Source organism: Strix aluco, chromosome 9 (genome assembly GCF_031877795.1).
Source record: "Strix aluco isolate bStrAlu1 chromosome 9, bStrAlu1.hap1, whole genome shotgun sequence".
In the NCBI taxonomy this organism is placed as follows: domain Eukaryota; kingdom Metazoa; phylum Chordata; class Aves; order Strigiformes; family Strigidae; genus Strix; species Strix aluco.
The window spans coordinates 30,898,200-30,916,566 of NC_133939.1; positions in this window are offsets into that span (position 1 = coordinate 30,898,200).

The window sequence follows — 18,367 nt, forward strand, 5'->3', positions numbered from 1 at the left end:
GAGGCAAGTGACAGGACAGCTGATCTTATATGTGGGGACTACAACCTTGATGTTGAAAATAAACTTGAAAATATCACAGTTCGTTTTTAATACCTGACATTTTTTGTAATAATTAACCAACATATTAGGGAATCTTTCTGTTACCTAGCATAGTTGTTTGCTTCTAGCCTAGTCTTCTATAAATAGTTAGCAGTCTAGTAGCCTAATGTGCCTTATGGATTAAAACCACCGCCAATTTAGAGTTATCCCTGATGAACTTAATAGATATTTGTACTTAAACCCACACATACTGGTTTTTTGCTAACTGCTGGAAGTTTCTGGTAGCTACTTCCCCTTCCTGACTACCACTGATATATTTCCCTGAACAAAAAGATTAAAAAATCACACTTTCTCAGAACGTAAAGCAAATGTATGATGAATTAAATTTAATGATTGTGTGCTTTCATTTTAATCTCCTCTTACTTTAGGTGAAACTCTGTTGGAAAGCACTCAGTACAACATTTAAGCTTTTGGTGGGTACCTTTTCCCATTCTTCCCTCCTACCCATCTCAGGAACTTGCAGCACAGCTACATACACCACCTCATGCTTACGGCTGAGTTCTACAAAGACCTCAGAACAGCTTTCTCTATACTTGCCATTGCCACTGACATTAATATCAGTGATCCAAATATTTTAAATACCAACACAGGCTCATGCAGGGTTGGCGTGCATGAGAATTTTGTGCAGAACAAGCCTGAGAACAAACACCTTCCTCCTAACTTCGTCTCATCCAACACACACTTAAACAGGTAACTTCCACAAAGTAAAAGCTCTTAAGTGCATTTTCAGAATCCTGTTCCTGATGCTTTTAGGTTATTTATCAGGACAAAAAAAAAGTAAAATGAAACTGAAAAATATTGAGAATCCTTTCTCTGCTTAGTATGAAATAAAACAAAGGAAATATATTTTTAAAATGCATTTCTCTTAGGCTTTTGTGGCTTGCCCTGTTGCTGGAGCAGTTATGCACTGCCCCACTATGTGTTTCTGTGCCTTCCACATTTCTTTACTTCCTTGAATTGACTTCTCTTTGTTTTACTTCTTGCCTAGATCCCCAAAGGATCCAGATTTATATCTTAATCTTCTCTTCTACTTCCTTCTTCAAACTACTCATTCTCCATTCAGCTGCAACCCAAAATCCCACTGCTCCTCAGGCTGACCCCCAGTCCACCTCTTTGCTCATCTCCTGCTCTCGCAGCCGCGCTGACTCTCGGCTAACACCCGCTGTCCTTTTCCTGACCTGGGTTTGGAACCTCTTAATCAGCTGTGACTCCACTTTCTCCATTTCTTTTTACAACCAGGCATTAGCTAATTCCCGCCCTTATTCTTTAACATCATCTCTCAAAAATTTTTCCTCCTAAACTTTATTGCCAAAATGATCCACACTGTGTTATTTTTTTGCCTCTTTTCCTGCAACTCTCTTCCTATGTGAATCTGGGACACACCATCCCTCTTCTTTCAGTGCATCCAAATGCAGCTGCAAAATTATTTTGGTTTTGTGCCCTTCTCTGTTGTGGCTTCTCAACTTCCTCCAAAGAACCAACAAGATTCTGTTTGTTGATTATGCCTTACTTTTTATTTCCTGACTTGCAAAGTACTGCAAAATAAAGTAATAAAAAAGGATATTCAGTAATGCATGCATGCATACATACACAGTCTCAAAAGCCCTCCTCTTAGCAAGGGTGGTTGCTCATAGGCAGGAATGACAACCATCCTCACATGACACCTGCGTTCCTGTTCTGTGTGTTCCAACAGAGGTGCGGAGAGGAAATATTTAGAGGCAAAGAAAACTCCACAATAAAACCTCTTAGTTTCATCAGGAAAACAGGAGAAAAGCTTCTGTTTCTATCAAATAAATATTTTACAGTTTTAATCTTTTCTATTAAGTTCAGCTCAGTCTCTGAAAGAAAATATCAAAAAGTAGAATTGAAAACTATCGAAATTAAATGTTAGTTTTTAAAAATATTTCTCAGCCAAACTCTTTAGTTAATTCAACTTAATTCAAACCCAACTTTTTTACCGAACAAATTGTTCACATAAAAAAAAAATCTATTCAGATTCCCTGAGGATGTTTCATATGATTTTTGCCTTGAACAGACTCACATGAAAAGGCACAGGAGTCAGGCACCGGTGAAAGTACAGTATAATCTCATCTGAAGGTGTTCACATTTCATTTGAAATGGGAAACAGACTGGAGGACAAAGAGGTCCCGTGTTTGGGTGTCTCTGCTGCTGAGCTGTTACCATCAGCTATACTGACCACTTAATACAGAGTTGATCAAGGGAAACAGCTATAGCAGATCCTGTCACAGTACTTCCCAAGGAATTGTTGATTTTAAACTAACTCGCAGTTCCTCTTCCACTGCTTTTGCTGTTTAATATATATTATTAGGCCAGCTGCCTGCCTGGGTTGGTTTGTCAGTGAGTGAAGCACCGGTTACAGCTGCTCTGTGCCTCACAAACCCAGCTGGAGTGCTGACAGAGGCTCGGGGCACCGCAGCTCCACAGGCCCCACCTCTGACCCATGCAGCCTCTGCTGCCCCTGTTCAGCCCCACCATGTGCCGTGATCGGAGACAAGGAGTGGAAAAGGAAGAAAGAGCCGGGGAAATGGCTTGAGAGTTAGTCGGAGGTCAAACAAATAGACCCACAGGCTGTGTGAGGACTTCCATAGCTGAACTCTTTGACTGTCACCTAGCTGCCTTCACTAGCAACTTGAGAAGAATGAAGCTCTCTGGAATAGGCTTTTATACATTGAAATAAATTTTAGGGATTTTGTCCATATTTAGCCTTCCAAATACTGTGTATCAGCCCTCAAATTTTACCTTCAGCCCTTTCTGAGCTGTCTAGAGCAGCATGGCAGCCTGTCCAAGTTGAATGTAACACCTAATAAACCCTATGTATAAAACAAATGCCTTTCTTTTTTCTGGTCTTGACTTAAAGGTGATTTTAGTCTACTACACATTCTTCCCAATAAGCCATCTTTATTTCTGCCATACCCATATGTGTGAATAGCATTTCATGCTTTTCAGGCATTTCTTCAAGGACAGCAACGTTTTCTAACAATTTACTGTAGCTGAGGTGTTCTCTACTGACTGGAATGCCATTGCCTTTTTACAGGTCTGAGAAGATTTATGTTAAGTTGTCCCTTTTCAAAGCTCTGTGCAGCTCTCGCTCTTATCTCTAGCAACACAAAAGGTGCCCAACAATATTTTATTACACCCAACAATATTTTATTACAGCCCTATATCACATCTGTTAAAACTAGGCCTGTGTAACATTAACTTTCTTTTTAATTTATACTCCCAGCTACCAGTAAATCCTGCCTTATGAGCACTAGAATTATAAATGCTTTCACTTCTTAATTACACTAGTCTCAAATAGAAAAATAAAATATTTTGACCCCCTGAAGATCTATGTAAAATATGTTTTTGCCTACTGATTGCTTTACAAGGCAAGAGTACCTCAGTGATTTCTCCATGAAACTTTTGAGAGGCAAAGAAAATTATTTTGCTGATGTGCTTAATCAGTACTGATGCAACTTTAAACACACATGCATTTACTTCTACACCTGAAAACGGTGTAGCAGTCCTTGAATGTTGTTTCCTACATGAGTAATTTTTCAGGCTGAGGATACACAGATGAGAATTTTAACTTTTATCATGTATAACAAGCAAGGACCAGTAGAAGAATGAGCACGGTGCTCCATGTCCTGCTACCAGGGCTCAGATCATGAGCCCGTATTTTCACAGCCTGGCCCCATCTGCTGTAGTTGCTCCATGTACTCGCCTGACGGTCACAGCTGACGTCGGGAGGAAGGCTGCAAAGCGTGAGAGATCACAAGCTCACGTGCATGTTGGAAAGTAGTGTTCAGCAGTGGAGTAAACACGAATGCATCCCCCTTAGCCTGGGTAGGTATCACCCCAGAGAAGGACAAAGCAATCGTATCTACAGCCCCTCAGCGCTCTCACAGGCAGGGGCATGACTGCCAAGCAAGATGCCAGCTGGGTGCTCAGACCCATTTGTCCAGGGTCTTGCTGCAATGTATGCTGAGCAAAGAGGTCTGACTCCAATGCACTTTTTTAATTAAAAAAAAAAAAAAAAATTTTCCTGCTCTTCTTTAAACCCCAGGTCAGCCATCCAAGACAAGGGCTGAGGCTCTGCCAGTGTCCCACACCAAAATCACAACAAAGCTTTCGAAGGACAAGTGACTGACGTGCTGCAAGATGTGGGGGGGTTGGTTTGTTTGCCTGCGTGTTTGTTTTACAGTGGGTCACCCTCCGCTTCTTAATCCTTAGGCAGCGTTTCACTGCATCCAACTTTTGGTTCCAGCCAGTCATCATCATAAAAAAGTCCTGGGAGATGCAGTTCCTGGTTTTAACCATCAGAATTTAGAATCATGGAAGAGTCAAGATCAGAAAGGACCTCTGCATATGTGCTGATTTTGGCTGGGGTAGTTAATTTTCTTCACAGTAGCCGGTATGGGGCGGTGTTTTGGATTTATGCTGGAAACAGTGTTGATAACTCAGGGGTGTTTCCCTTACAGCTGAGCCGGCTCACACAGAGCCAAGGCCTCTTCTGCTCCTCACCCCACCCCACCAGCGAGGGGGCTGGAGGGGCACAGCCAGGACAGCTGACCCCAGGGACATCCCCCCCAACCATATTGCTCAGCAGTGAAAGGGGGGGGACAAAGGAGGAAGGGGGGGATGTTGGGAGTTGTGGCGTTTGTCCCCCCAAGTCACAGTGACGCGTGACGGAGCCCGGCTGTCCTGGGGTGGCTGAGCACCGGCTGCCCTGGGGAGTGGGGGATGAATCCCGTGTTTGGCTTTGCTTGTGGGCGCGGCTTTTGCTTTATCAGTTAAACTGTCTTTACCTCGACCCACGGGTTTGCTCGCTTCTACCCTTTGGATTCTCCCCCCCAGCCAACGGTGGGGGAGCGAGTGAGCGGCTGCGTGGGGCTGAGCTGCCGGCCGGGGTTAAACCACGACAGGATATCATCTGGCCCAACCTTCTCACCTGCACATATGCATCTGAACTGACTGGGCAAAAATCCAGTTTTGGAGAAAGCATGGATTCGATATTCTAAGCCAACAATTTTGAGCTGATAAGAATGATTTTTTTCTTGAAAAAATTTGATTTCTCCCAATGCATTTTTTCTGCTTTGTATATTGGTTTATCTGTGACCAGTAGATTCTTTAGTTTCAAGAAATTTCTGTATTTCTCAAACTATTCTTAGTCCTAAATAATTTTAAATTAATTTGAACCATGAGTCAGTATTTCATGGTGAATTACACATAAACCAACTATACATGTCATCATACAAGAAATTAAGACTTTTTGTTCATACTTATTTTCTTCCTGTCTGAAGAAGACAGCACAGTCATAAACCAAATTTCATTCAACAAAGATTATTTCCAATAATATTAAAATTATTTACAACAATATTTACAATAAAGTTGATAGAATTTTCCTTTTCATGTCAATGAACAAGCACTCCAGAAGCAACTACAACTTACGTAAAACCCCTCTCTCTCACACATACTTAAGGACTGTTTATCTTACAGAATTAAAGAGCCATAGCAAATTAGAATCTTTCTCAACAGGATTTTAAGTCAACACTGTTTAAATTAAATGCTACCAAAAAAAAAATTTCACCACACTTTTGTCCTAATTATAACTTGAAATTTTTATGACAGGAATAGACATTTTAGATTATGAAAACCAGTAATAGAAACTTTCTTCTTTGGAATGCTTTTGAGTAACCTGTGAATTTAAAAAAAAGTGTGACTACAGTTCTGAGACTTCACAGGAAGGATAAGGTATTTCAGATAAATCTCCTGCTGCTTAAATACCACTGTTTCAGTGGGGGAAAAAAAAGCTTGTTTCAGTTCAGATGTTTAAAATGACCTACTAGAAATTATTGGGGCTTAACTGGGCTACTAGAATTGGGGCTTAATTTTTTTTTTTTATTCCAAACAGACAAAATCTCTATTGAGATGCTCTTTAACAAAAACTAATTTTATTTTGAAAATGAGAAGTGCAACAAATATTTTCAGTCTTAATATTGTAAAAGGGACAGTAAGTTTTCTTAAATTTATTTCTAATAAAAATAACCTTCTGTATATGTATTATTCTCTTGTATCGTTCTCCATCAAATCTCTGTTACACTGAAGCAGGAATCTGAATAAAGGAAAACGTGCTTCATTATACAGTGAGCTAGAATATTAGCAAACTAGTAGATTCTGCTGCCTTATATACCTGTTTTTTATTAGGACATGCTTGGGTTTTATTAAGTTTAAAGTGAAAGATTTTTCCATAAAGCTTTAAGTGTAATATACCAACCACACTGGGCTTTTTTTTTTTTTGGCATTCATAGTGCATTTTTAAATAGTATTATTGTCTAGAGACTTTTGTAACCTTTAAAACATTTTAAAAACAATTAAACATGCCTTTCTTAAAATATTTCTTGCTACATTCAGCTGCAAGACTGCTGAGGTCTCGGCTTTCAACACCATGACTTTTGCTTTGAGCAATAATTAAAACTAAAAAAAACAGTGAGGCAGCCTGTGCTTGCTGATTGCTGCTTTCTATCTCATTCGTTCCCCTTTTGTTCTTCCAATTGTTTCAGGTTATTTTGGAGGCTGCTGAAAGCAGTTGGTCTGTAGCAGCACAGTGTGGCCCATTAATGTCACCAAAGGGATGTCACAAAAAGAAACGTGTAGGAGTGGCTGTACGAGCACCCGACCCGTGTCCCTCCCCAGCACTGCAACCACGTCTACGTACAGTGACACTACGAAAGCTAAAGCTAAAAAGCATTCTTTTGAATTAGACACATAGCCAAAAGTGAGATTCAGTCTACTGCCAGGCTTTAAAACACGTCATAAAAATCATCAAGGCTCATCAACCAAGAGATTAATTTGCTGACATTTTGTATCATCATGACACCATGCCTCCTAAATATACTCTGAAGCCCTCATGTTTTACCTCTGGGTGTAAAGTTCTTGTGGTGAAATGCTTAACACGTATTTTGTGAAGTGTTTTGTCAAGAAATACTTGATAAAATTAAAGTTTAGTTACGAACATTCATCTAGGATGGATCAAAGTCCATTCCTTCCTTCAAGCAAACACAAAGGGTTAAAATCCTGGCTCTACAGAAATCCACGGGAGCAATTTTGTTAGTGGTTTCATAGGAGCTAGGATTTTATACTAAGTAGCTTGGCAGGTGGGCCTCTGACACCAAATTCACAAAAATAACCCACGGAACTCTCAACCCTCAGCCGTGAACCTCCCCGCCTCCTTCGCCCTCGTCAGCACAGCCAGGACAGGGCTGCTGGCGGGACACCACAGGAGGCTGTCAGCTCCCTGCCCCAGAAATCCCTGTTGGCTCCATTTGGCTACATCTGATTAAACCCGTTTGGGTTTAGCCCTTCTCCCATGACAGCCCACGGCAGATCCCACAGAAGGGCCGTGACAGCGGAAGGAGGCTCCTCGCTGCACCAGGAGGTCCTGGTCACCGTTCTTGGCTCAGCACGAACCTGCTCTGTGGCCGTCACGCCTGCGGGACGGCCACTGGCCTCAGAGTAAAGGGGGGCATGTCACGTCGGTGCAGAGGGGGCTTGTGGTAAACAGGCATGGAAGGCAAGCTGAAAATGCCAGACTAGCTTGCGTCGACTTGAGAGGTTGCATAGGATTTAAATGCATTTTCAGTAAAACATATTTATAATTTAAACATGATACTTTATGAGCACGTACTTGTTACTTATCTTACCTTATTTAACTTACACTGCACGCAACTTTAAAAAGTAGTCCAACTACTCTGGAAACATCTGACCGAGTCGCAGCTCGAGCGTGTATCACCGTACATCCAGGGAGGATGTTTCTTCCTGCGCGCCGCAGGGTGAAGTCGAGAAGCAGCCCCCTGCGCTGCCCTGGCCTCTTGCTGGTGTGCTGGCGGTGTGCTGCAGCAGGGGCAGATCCCTCGCCCCTCGCTGGGAGCTGCCTTTGCAGGACACAGTGCTCCCAACGCCGTGGGATCTGAACAGCCTGCTGCCTCCTCTGTAACGTGCTGAGTGCCGTTACCACTCCGGATAATGAGAGGCTTTGGCTTTACCTACCGCCACATAAAACTGGGGGCGTGTGATACAACCTAGATCAAGCTTTAAGTACCTCTGAGCATTCTTATTTGCTGTCGAGACAGAGGCTTGTTGGGATCTAAATGGGGTTTCTTTATAGGGCAGTGCTGGCTTTTCATCTCCAAGCTGAGCTAAAATAGGGAGAAATCATAGGCTCAGGTTTAGTGCTTCTGGTCCTTTCCTTGAGGTTCAGCGGGAACTATAAATATATTTATAAGGTGTATGCTATAGAGGCAGTAGACAAAAATGTTTATTTAAAAGGTTTCTTTATTAGGGGCACAGGCTCTGAATACCTCAGAATACCTGGTTCTACCTTGGCTTTTCACACTCTATGTATTGAACTGCTACTTGCACAACAGGTAGATAATGCAGTGTTAAATTCAGGAGCAGCTGAACAAAAAGGCTGTTGTTAACACCTGGACTGAGGCACAGGCACTTCTAGTTCTGGCTTTTAACTTTCCTTTTCCTTCAATTTTTGCCTTCAAAACCCAGATGACCCAGGCAGCAGAATGCATAAAAATTTCTGTGGGATCTGAGAGTGCTGTGCAAACACACACACTGAGCCAAGCCATGGCCACGGTGCCTTCTCCTGCCTTTGGGAAAGAGCAGCCTGTCAGCCAGCAGTGACACCTCAGAGACAAACACTAATTCTATTCCGTAGGTTGTGGTGGTAAAGTGGAATTTCCACTTAGCGCCAAAACCCTATTGGAAATCACCTAGACATGCTGTTGGTCAGCCTGGCTCGCCTTCCAGGGAAACCCCAGCACAGGGGGAGATTGGGCACGTGCTTCTCCACCGGCGGGGAGGGCCAAGGCATCAGTCCAGAGCTGGACCCAGTGCCCGGGCAACGCTCACCGACACGGAGCCATCTTCACCCTCAGAACCACTTGACATCTACTCTTAGAACTAGGCCCGTGCAAGTGATGCGAACCCATTCGGTGAATTGTTCAGCACCTAATTCCTGAAGGCAAAGGGCTAAGGACTTCAAGATTAGGTCGCTAAGGTCTGTATACCCTCCAAAACACACCAAATATTTCTATTTCCTTAGGCATTTAGTGGTTTTAACATCTTGTCAGATTAGCTCCTGAGCTGACACCCAGCCTAACGATAAGAATTGAAACTTTATATATGTAAAAAAGTATTTTTCATTTACATGACTACAAGCAACCTTGCAGTCTCCTTAGTGGAAGCCTATATGGATTAAGAAAATTAAGTTATTAAAACTGCCAAAACCTAGACATTTTCAAAATAATGAGGTGAATCCTGTAGATCCACATGGCGGAGAACATTAATCCTCTGCTGTCATTCCTTTAAAAAGGATCACCCTTCTCTGCAGGGCCATATGCTTCATACTTATGGCCTCTAAGTTCGCTAGCCAGATTCCTAACTTGCAGTGCAGCTGCAGTGTGGCTACTCCTCCCCATTCTCCAGGGCTCGCAGACCTTGCATCGAGGTCCTTCACCTCTTGGTGTCGTGTCCCACAGCCCATTATAATAAAAAATCGTTGTAAAGAATAGTACCAGAAGATGAGGTAATGTTATTTACCACATCCAGAAGGAAGGTTTTCCTGTTTGTGTCTGGGGCCTGCCGGAAACATCACCGTTTGTGTATGGAAAAATGATATTGTGTACGGAAGAATGATGAGCACCTCAGACACTGTTGGTCTGAGCCAAGCCGCCCGCAGCGGAGCCCAGGCCACGGTGTTCCCCAGCGCAGCCCGGCACCGTCAGAGCTGTGGGCACCAGCACTGTCGCATGTTGCTTCTGCCGCTGTGACCAAGGGAAGGATGGGCCAGAACCTGCTCTTAGCGGGCAGAGGGAGGCTGGTGAGGATTGTGCCTGTGCTGCGTGATGAATGGCTGAGTGGTGATTTATAGCGTCCACGGGCTGCTGGAGCTCACGGCGTCTGCGTGGGGCTCGGCTGGGAGGGAGACAAGAGGCTGTGGGGGAGGCTTCCTGCCTTCCAACGCTACCCATGAGCCGCGCAGCCAAAAGTGGGGAACAGCGAGGGAGGGCTGAGCTAGGCAGGAGGCTGGGAATTAGAGGAGTTGAAGAAAGAATTAGCAGTAACAGAAGAGTTTGTTGGACTTTCAGCCTTTCTTCTTTTCAATGTAAAAATAGCAAACAATGGGGAGAAATCACGGTATTTACTAAAGCAGGGATGCAATATAGCTCTGTAAATGGGGGAGAAAACACAGCCTGCGGAACGTAGAAGCTGTGGGACATGCATCAGCCATGAAAGGATACCTAACAGAAGTTATTTATGTGTGAAATGAGCTCTGACAGAGCTCACAGGGGAGAAAATCAGAGGATTAAAAATGTATCTAGAAAATAAATGATAGAAGAATTAAGATGTGACAGAGGAGTGGATGGAGATGATATATAGAAACCTCAGGAACTGCAGGTGCATCCTAAGAAGAGGAGTCATCTATAGAAACATAATCACAAGGGAAAAGTACCATTAATCCTGACCATGAGCAGATTGTGCATTTAAATGAAAAGTTAAGTTAAAACAAATATGCAAACACAGGCCTGTAATCAAGTATTTCATAAGGCAAAATTTTTGAGAAGCTAAAGAGTGTAGTGAGTGAACTCAGCAGGGAGTTACACGTGGAGGAAACTCCACATTTTTTATATTCTAGTCTAAGATGCAAAAAATGCTTTCTAACTTTCTTCCAAAAAGGGGAGCTTTGAGGGGGGGAGAGCTGCTGAAGAGGGCTCAGGGCCTGGCTGACTTAGTGACTGGCCAGCACAAGGACAGATACTTAGGAGAGAGGAGCGAGCTGTGAAGAGTGGAAGAAAGAACCCATCAGACAATGAATGATGACAATAAAAGTGCTAGAGGTGTTGCAAAGTGAAAGGACACTGTGAGGATGCCAAAAACCAAGCAGAGCTACACTTATAAAGAACAAAACAGTAGAAGGTTCTTCAGTTTAACAAATACTAGAAGAAAGAAGGCAAGGCAGCCACGGTGTTGGGCAGACAGGAGAGAATTCACAGCATATCACAATTGGTCTCAAACCTGGCAGCGAGCACTCCAAGAGGTTATTGTCCTGAACATGGGAGTGGAGGCAACAAAAACCGTAACATTTAGGCTAGAAGTAAAAGTCCAAGAAGGCACATCTCTTCAGAATGCCAACAGAATTGGCATGTAACATAGCAGGTCTTGGACAAAATGTTTCATGTTTGGTTGGTTGTTTTTTTAAACTTTTTTTTTTTTTTCTGGAAGCTGAATGCTTTCTGAGACTGTGGGACAAAGCTCTGGAAGTCAGCAGCATTCACAGCAAGGCCCAAACGGATCTGAACCCTCAGCAGATTACTGAGGAGGGTTATACGCAGCCGCGGAGCGGAGCTCAGCAACCAAACCAACCATCTTCCCACCGAGGGGTGGCTGTGGGAGAGCACACGGCCAGAGCAGCTCCACTTTACTAACAGTATCGTCATAAAAACTTCCGTATAAAATCAAATAACTACTGACTGTGGTTCCAGGCACAGGTGTTCTCGAGGGAATATTTAGACACTAAGCCCTGCCATTTTCCAGCACTGGTGCTGATGAGTTTCAGCCGTAGGGGTGTTTTACATGGAGTGCCCAAGAATTTTCACATGGGGCATCCATGGAGTAATGGATGTAACACACAGACAAGAAATCCATTTTCTCAGAGATACTGGGAGACTCTACACTAGATTAAGGCTTTTCAGGAAAGTTATTTTCTCTCTAGGAAACTGATTATAATCAAGCTGTATAATATGAATTATCCTACCACCCTGAAACATCAAGCGGCCATTCTTTCCAGGGGCTTGCAGCAGATTTCCATCTCTGTGCGCGTACACAACCCGTAACTAACAGGCACAAAACTACCAGACACAAACCACAATTTTGACTCTAAGAACAGTAAAGAACTGGTTGCTTTTTTAACATTTTTGTTATTGTATCTAATACTGGAAAGGTAGCTTTTAATGAAATACTCCTTATGTAAACCTGGAAAATTCATCTCTCAGCTATGTTTTCTTCAACAAAATTCATTAGCGTGAAGCCAGGGCCTGATCCTACTGCAGCCAGTAACAAATTTCCCATTTGGTTCTTGCTGTCGCACGGGTATACTGAGGGTGCATTCATTTTACTTCCACCAACAGAAAGATGTCTGGTTTATATAACATTAAAAATAAAGCTGCCAGAAAGCATGCTATTAGAAAAGGCAAAGAGAAACAGCAGCCATCAGATCCAGACTAAGGCCACGGAAACAAGAACTCACGTTTTCTTCCTCTCCCCTGCTGCTGCCCAGCTGCCAGCAACTTCCGAAGCAAACGTGGGCACTGCGGACGTCGCATCTGCTCTAAGAGCAACTATTGCACCTGCAGCTAGAGCCTGACTAGATACGCTGTGCAGTATGAAATGCTTTGTTAAAACCACAGCAGGTTTTCGCATGGCCACAAACAGGATGATGGTGATTTGTTTGAGAAGCAGATGACACAGCGAAAAAGGGAGAAATCAGCATTTCTTCCCCCCCCCCCGGTTCGTTGCTCTCCGGTCTAGCTGTGCACCCCCAGAGATCAGGGTAGTGAAACGCGATGACAAATGTCTCTGCTGTTTTATGGCTGTTTCTAGAATTGTACTGCAAAGACAGAATTCCCTGTGTCGGTCTGGTAAGATCCAGAAACACAACTGTCACAGGTTGACAGTTCTCCAGGACTTTTCCAGTTTGTCTCATTTACGAGTTTCCTCGCGAATATGACTGGAAATAGAAGCCAGAAAGGATGTTTCAAGGCACACAGCTTTCCCCAGTTCTGCTTCCATTAGCTTGGATGAGGAAAACTTTGAAAACCTGACACCCTGTGTAAGAGCACCACACCTGGGTGTTCTGAGAGTGCCAGCGGGGCTGCTCCCATCACAGCGTGACTGTCAAAAGAACAAACTGAGATTTAAAAAAAAGAAATAGGGACTCAAATTGCAATATGGAGACAACCTCAGAGTAAAACCCAAACCCGACTAGCAACCAAGGGACATATTTTGATTAAGTCTGGTTGGAGATATACAGCTTTATTCTGGCTTGATAGCCAATTACATTCTCCAAACAGTCTCATAAAACAAAACATGCAGCCAAATGGGGTCTCTAATTAGCAAGCAGTCATTGGCTTCCTAGACTCCATTGAACAAAAACAAAACCCAAAATCCAGCAACACTGCCCTGCAACACTGGAACAAAGAGGAAAATGGTATTGAATTGTAAAGCGATTTTACCTGCTTTTCTACATTTTAAAAAACTGAAATAATAATTAGAAATGCATATGTCCTTCCTATCTCCAGAGAGCAGCTGGCGTCCTAGCACTTCAGGTGCCACACTGCATGATGTGAAATGACATGTAACCAATTTATGTCACCTAAACGACTTACCATTGACAGGGTATATCGGCGAGCATGTATTTATAGCTGGGACAAGCACACTCAGATTAATTAGCAGCTTTCCTCAAATGAAAATACAGCAGCATTTCAGACAGACCATGTTACTTGTGAACTTATGGGAAGACATATTTTAGCAGCAGTGTAAAAGGAACAAAAGATCTACTTAAAAGAAAAAGGTATTGAGGGGATCTACATAAGGAGTTCAGATCTTCAGAGGAAGAGAGGAAGTTTTAAGGATACAAAATGCATCTCCCGTTTTCAAATGCACTAAGAAATGATCCAGCTCACCCAACTGCCAACAAATATTTACCATATTGTTAAAGATGAAGTTGTTTTAGAAAACAAGCAATGTAGAAATAAGTATTTCAGACAAAGGAACTGTGCTTCAACAAAAAGTAATATTATCGTTGGTGTTTCTTAGTTTTAGCCTTTTAAACGACAATAGCAGCACTACAGTTCCCACCTTCCATCTTGGTTCAGCTAATGACATGTCATAAATATCTTGTAAAATAATTTTGAGCTATTTATTAACTCTGTGAATCAACAAACTGCAGTCAAATTGATATCCAAGACCTGACAGATAGTCTTATGTACAAGTACACCTTTCACGGGCATGTCTCTAGCTTATGAAAGAAGCTGACAAATAAAGCTCAGGGAGGAGTTCAACCAAGACGAACCACAGATCTAATTTTAAGGAATATGAGGTGACAGATGGTATTCTTCCTCTTCTAATGTTAGTGTTAATTTGTTGAAAATTATGAAAAATTAGAAGAAGTGCTACAAGCCAAGTAAACCAGTCTGATTTAAAAATAAAAAATTTTAAAATGTTAAATTAGATGCATCAAAATGCATTTGTTATTTTTTAAAAACTCTACACTGTTTCTTCTCCCCAAATCGGCTTGGAGAAATAAGTGTAAATTTAAGGACTGTCTCTGTGTCCCTCCCCACAGTTAGGCTTTTTTCTTCTCCCCATCAGTCTTCCTCCACAAAAAATATTTCCATAAACACCACCCGATCGCTGTGATGAGTTTGCAATATGGCAGCTCTGTGTTCTTCCCCAGCTCCTTCCTGGGAAAACAGCACCAAAAAAAAAAAGGGGAACTCTGTTCCCAGGCTGCCTTCACCGGCTGGTGCGGGACCTGCTGAGCATGCAGCAAGCTCTGCTGCCTGGGAAATTTAGACTGAAAATAAGATGTGTATTAAAGAAGTAAGAGAAGTTCTCCACTGAAAAAAAGCAGATTGTGACAGTTCTATGCTGACAATAGCTGCAGCAAGGCCGTTTTCCTTCTGAGAGACATACACTGCGTGCAAATATCCCTAGAGTGCAGCTCCCACGCCTCGTGCATGTCGCACGCGGGGACACGCAGCTCATGCAGCGATTTTGAGCAGTTCAGCTGCAACAAAACCAACACAATATCACAATTTAAGCTTCCTTCTGGACTGAGAACTACCGTATTGTTTCCTTTACAGACCTCTGCCTGTACAGAAGAGGTCAAAGCCACAGCTGTAAATGAAGAAGAGTCCGGTTAAAAACTGCCTCACGCCAGGGTACAGAACTGCAGCAGCTGGGCAGCCCAGCAGCTGGAATTAAGGGACTCCTGTATTTTCAGAGCTCTAACCTAAATTATTTCTCCAAACCACCCTGTTCGTTATAGCCTTTCTGTGCTCATTACTTGCATTGCTTGGCAATTACAGGCCCTGTATCAGTACTAGAATTCATCAGCAGAGATTTGACCCTGCCTGCATTAGGTTGTAACACCACAGCATTTATTAACCCTTCTGTCCCTGGCCCCAGGCTGGGCTGGGATCTCCAGCCATTGCTCATTTTAGTCAATACACATAAAACTGCATTGTCTGCCTCAGTTCCCTCCTTGCCAAGCTTTAGTAAAATAGTTTGTAGAATAATAAAAAGAGACTAAACACTGTGTATTCTCCTGTTTAACACACAATGCCTGCTTTTATTTTTGAATCAGGGAGATGATAAATCATAATCCTTATTCTTAGAAAACTCCTCCAAGAAATAAATGTGAAAAAGTCTTTCTAATTCTGTTTCATCAGTAGAAAAAGACTTCCTTCTCAGAACAGAAGGGAGACTCCTAGTTTCAAGAATTTTTTTTAACTATAAATTTGTTGTAATACAGATGAATGCCAAACAATTGATTAGAAGAGCATGAAGAATTACAACTCGCATCTAGTAGCTGCAGCTCTCTCCTGAATTCCTCCACACCAGGGAGCCAGCGTGGGGGTCGCTGAACACAGCAGCACTGCTGCCCCTCACCACTGTACACACAACATCTTAGTTTCACACAGAAGCTTTTCCAAAAAATTTCAGTGTTTGAGCTCTTTCACCTCTGCATAGTATGAGTATTTCATAGTATTCAACTAAAGTGCCAAGAAATGGAAACAAATAGAATCTTTTTCTTGTGCAATTAGGCTGAAGTTTACATTGGTGGAAAGAGAGAACTAATATTTTTAACTGAAGAGCACTGAGGTTGTATTGGTGGCCCTCCATCTTGAGTCATTACGTCCATGATGGAAAATTGTACACACATCTAAAATTCAAATATTACTCAGCTGGTAAAAAACCCTGAACAAATACAAATGTAATTGGAAGTTAGTAAAAATGACTAGGTTTAAGACTGAAAACAACCGATTGTGTAAAGACAAACCAAACATCGTGACAGTCTCACTAACTTCTATACAGGACGTTGTGGTTCAGCTGCTTCACAGTTTGCATTGTGAAGAAGTTCATCAGTATCAATTAACTTTTGTTTACAGCAGGCATCTGCTCGCATCCTTATAACCAGAATGCCTGAGGGGAGGAAAGGACAGGGGCTGTAAATGCCGTGTGGATTTAAATATAAAAATTCTTTCTTCTATTCGTGCCCGGTGAAAACCAGAAATGATGTAAGACAGAAAAACTCTAACCTATATCAGAGACAAATCATTTTTCTGTTTCTGCAGAAAATGTAGTGACCCAAAAAATATGTTTGTAGACTTCTCAGGAGTGGGGCTGTCCATCTGATGAGAGACAGCGCAGATGGTGCTTGGCCTTTAATGAAAAGATTTTTCTTTCACTAGGAAGATAGCTGTAGGTTGTGTAACAGTAAGAATGAGGCAATATTGTGATTTAGGCAATGCAAAATGTATCTTCTATTTATTTCATCTCATGGATTTGGGAAATACCTTTGCACAATATATAAAAATCAGCATGTAAGATACTAATCTTGAAGTTTTCTATTAAAGCCAAGTGTAAGAAGGATCCTCATGTTGATATAACCTGCTCACCTGTGACTGCAGATGAAGATATATCCCAGCCCAACAGCCTACTGAACACAGGACAAGTACTTCAAGCTTTATAAGACCATGCGTATAAAGTTTTGCCATGGTTTGCACACTGATGTGTAATTCTAAGAGCCAGGACCATCATCATAAATCCTTTGTTGCATTTTCAATAACAGCCTTTCAAAGTCGTCACCCAGGTTGAGAAAAATACAAACACAACAACTCCAGCCTACACAAGGAGCGAAGGCTGCTGGAGAATCTGCACTCTGTCCTCACACTTGGCCAAGAGTACTTTTGCATTAGATGGCAGTGGGATATGGAAAATAATTGCCCAGTCCCAGCTCGTGGGCATTTGATCATTTTCTGCTTGGGAAGATGAGCAAAAAATGCTCCCTTCCGACATTCAATTAGGAGAGCTATTTGGTGTCAAAGTGCTGAGGGAATTTAGCAGGACCAGTTATTGCTTCTTTATGCATAATTCTGAATTTGCTGCTCTAATGAGCCCTTCTCTATATCCTTCGTGATTGTCACTCATCTTGGTGAAAATGACTTGGCCTGACAAATCCTGTTAAGCCTCAGAAATTAAATGAGATCTGAAAATGCCTGGGTACACATCCGTACCTCCACATACTGTTCTGATCAGTAGTGTTAGTTAAGCAAGCCTGGGGGAAGGCCAATAAACCTGGAGCTATCAAACAGGATCGCCAGAAGCAATTAACAGGGCCCGAGAATAACAGGTGCTCCCCGCTCCTGAGGATCACGCCCGAAACAGAGAGAACAGAAACAATTAGCAAGGATACAGGCTAATTGCTTGGAGCCATCCAGGTCTATCCTGGGTGGAGCGTACAGTTCCCCCACAGTGGCAGAGTGCAGGAAGCCTTAAAGGCAGGGTTGCAGGAGAAAGCGAAGCTTTTACTGGGCAGGATGTTGCGTGATGGGGGCACACTGCGCCCTTTGCCAGCCACAGCCCTGACAGCAACAGCCTGCAGGGGCTGTTGGACTACCCGCCCACAGAGCAAAGGGCATTTGACTCATTTATTCTTTAGGTGTGTTGCCAGGTAAGAAGCAAAGGTGTAGTACCTTTGTAGAGGCTGTTTAGATTCCTCAGCTCTACCCTACCAAATCTTTTTCAATACAGACTGTCAGCAGGAGCACTGTCCCATCTTATGCTTACACTGGCCAGCTGCAAAAAGAAAATTTAAAAAATAGTATTTAGGGAAAAAAAAGTGTACTGGACTGGGTGACCTGTGCAATTGTCCTGTCTGTGACAAAGTAAGGCATGAAAAGTTGGAATTGAGGGGGAACGTTTGGACAAGCTTTTGCATTCAAGACCTTTCTTCAGATCCCCCAAAGCAAATCATGTTTCCAGGAATTGATTCTGACAGTTATATTTTTAATAATTTATTTAAACCAAAAGATCTCTTGTAGTAGACAAAAAAAAAATAGTGGAGGCAACAGAAAAGATACCTAAAGGAAAACATGAGGAAAAGTCGAACTCTACAGTACTGATTTTAAAG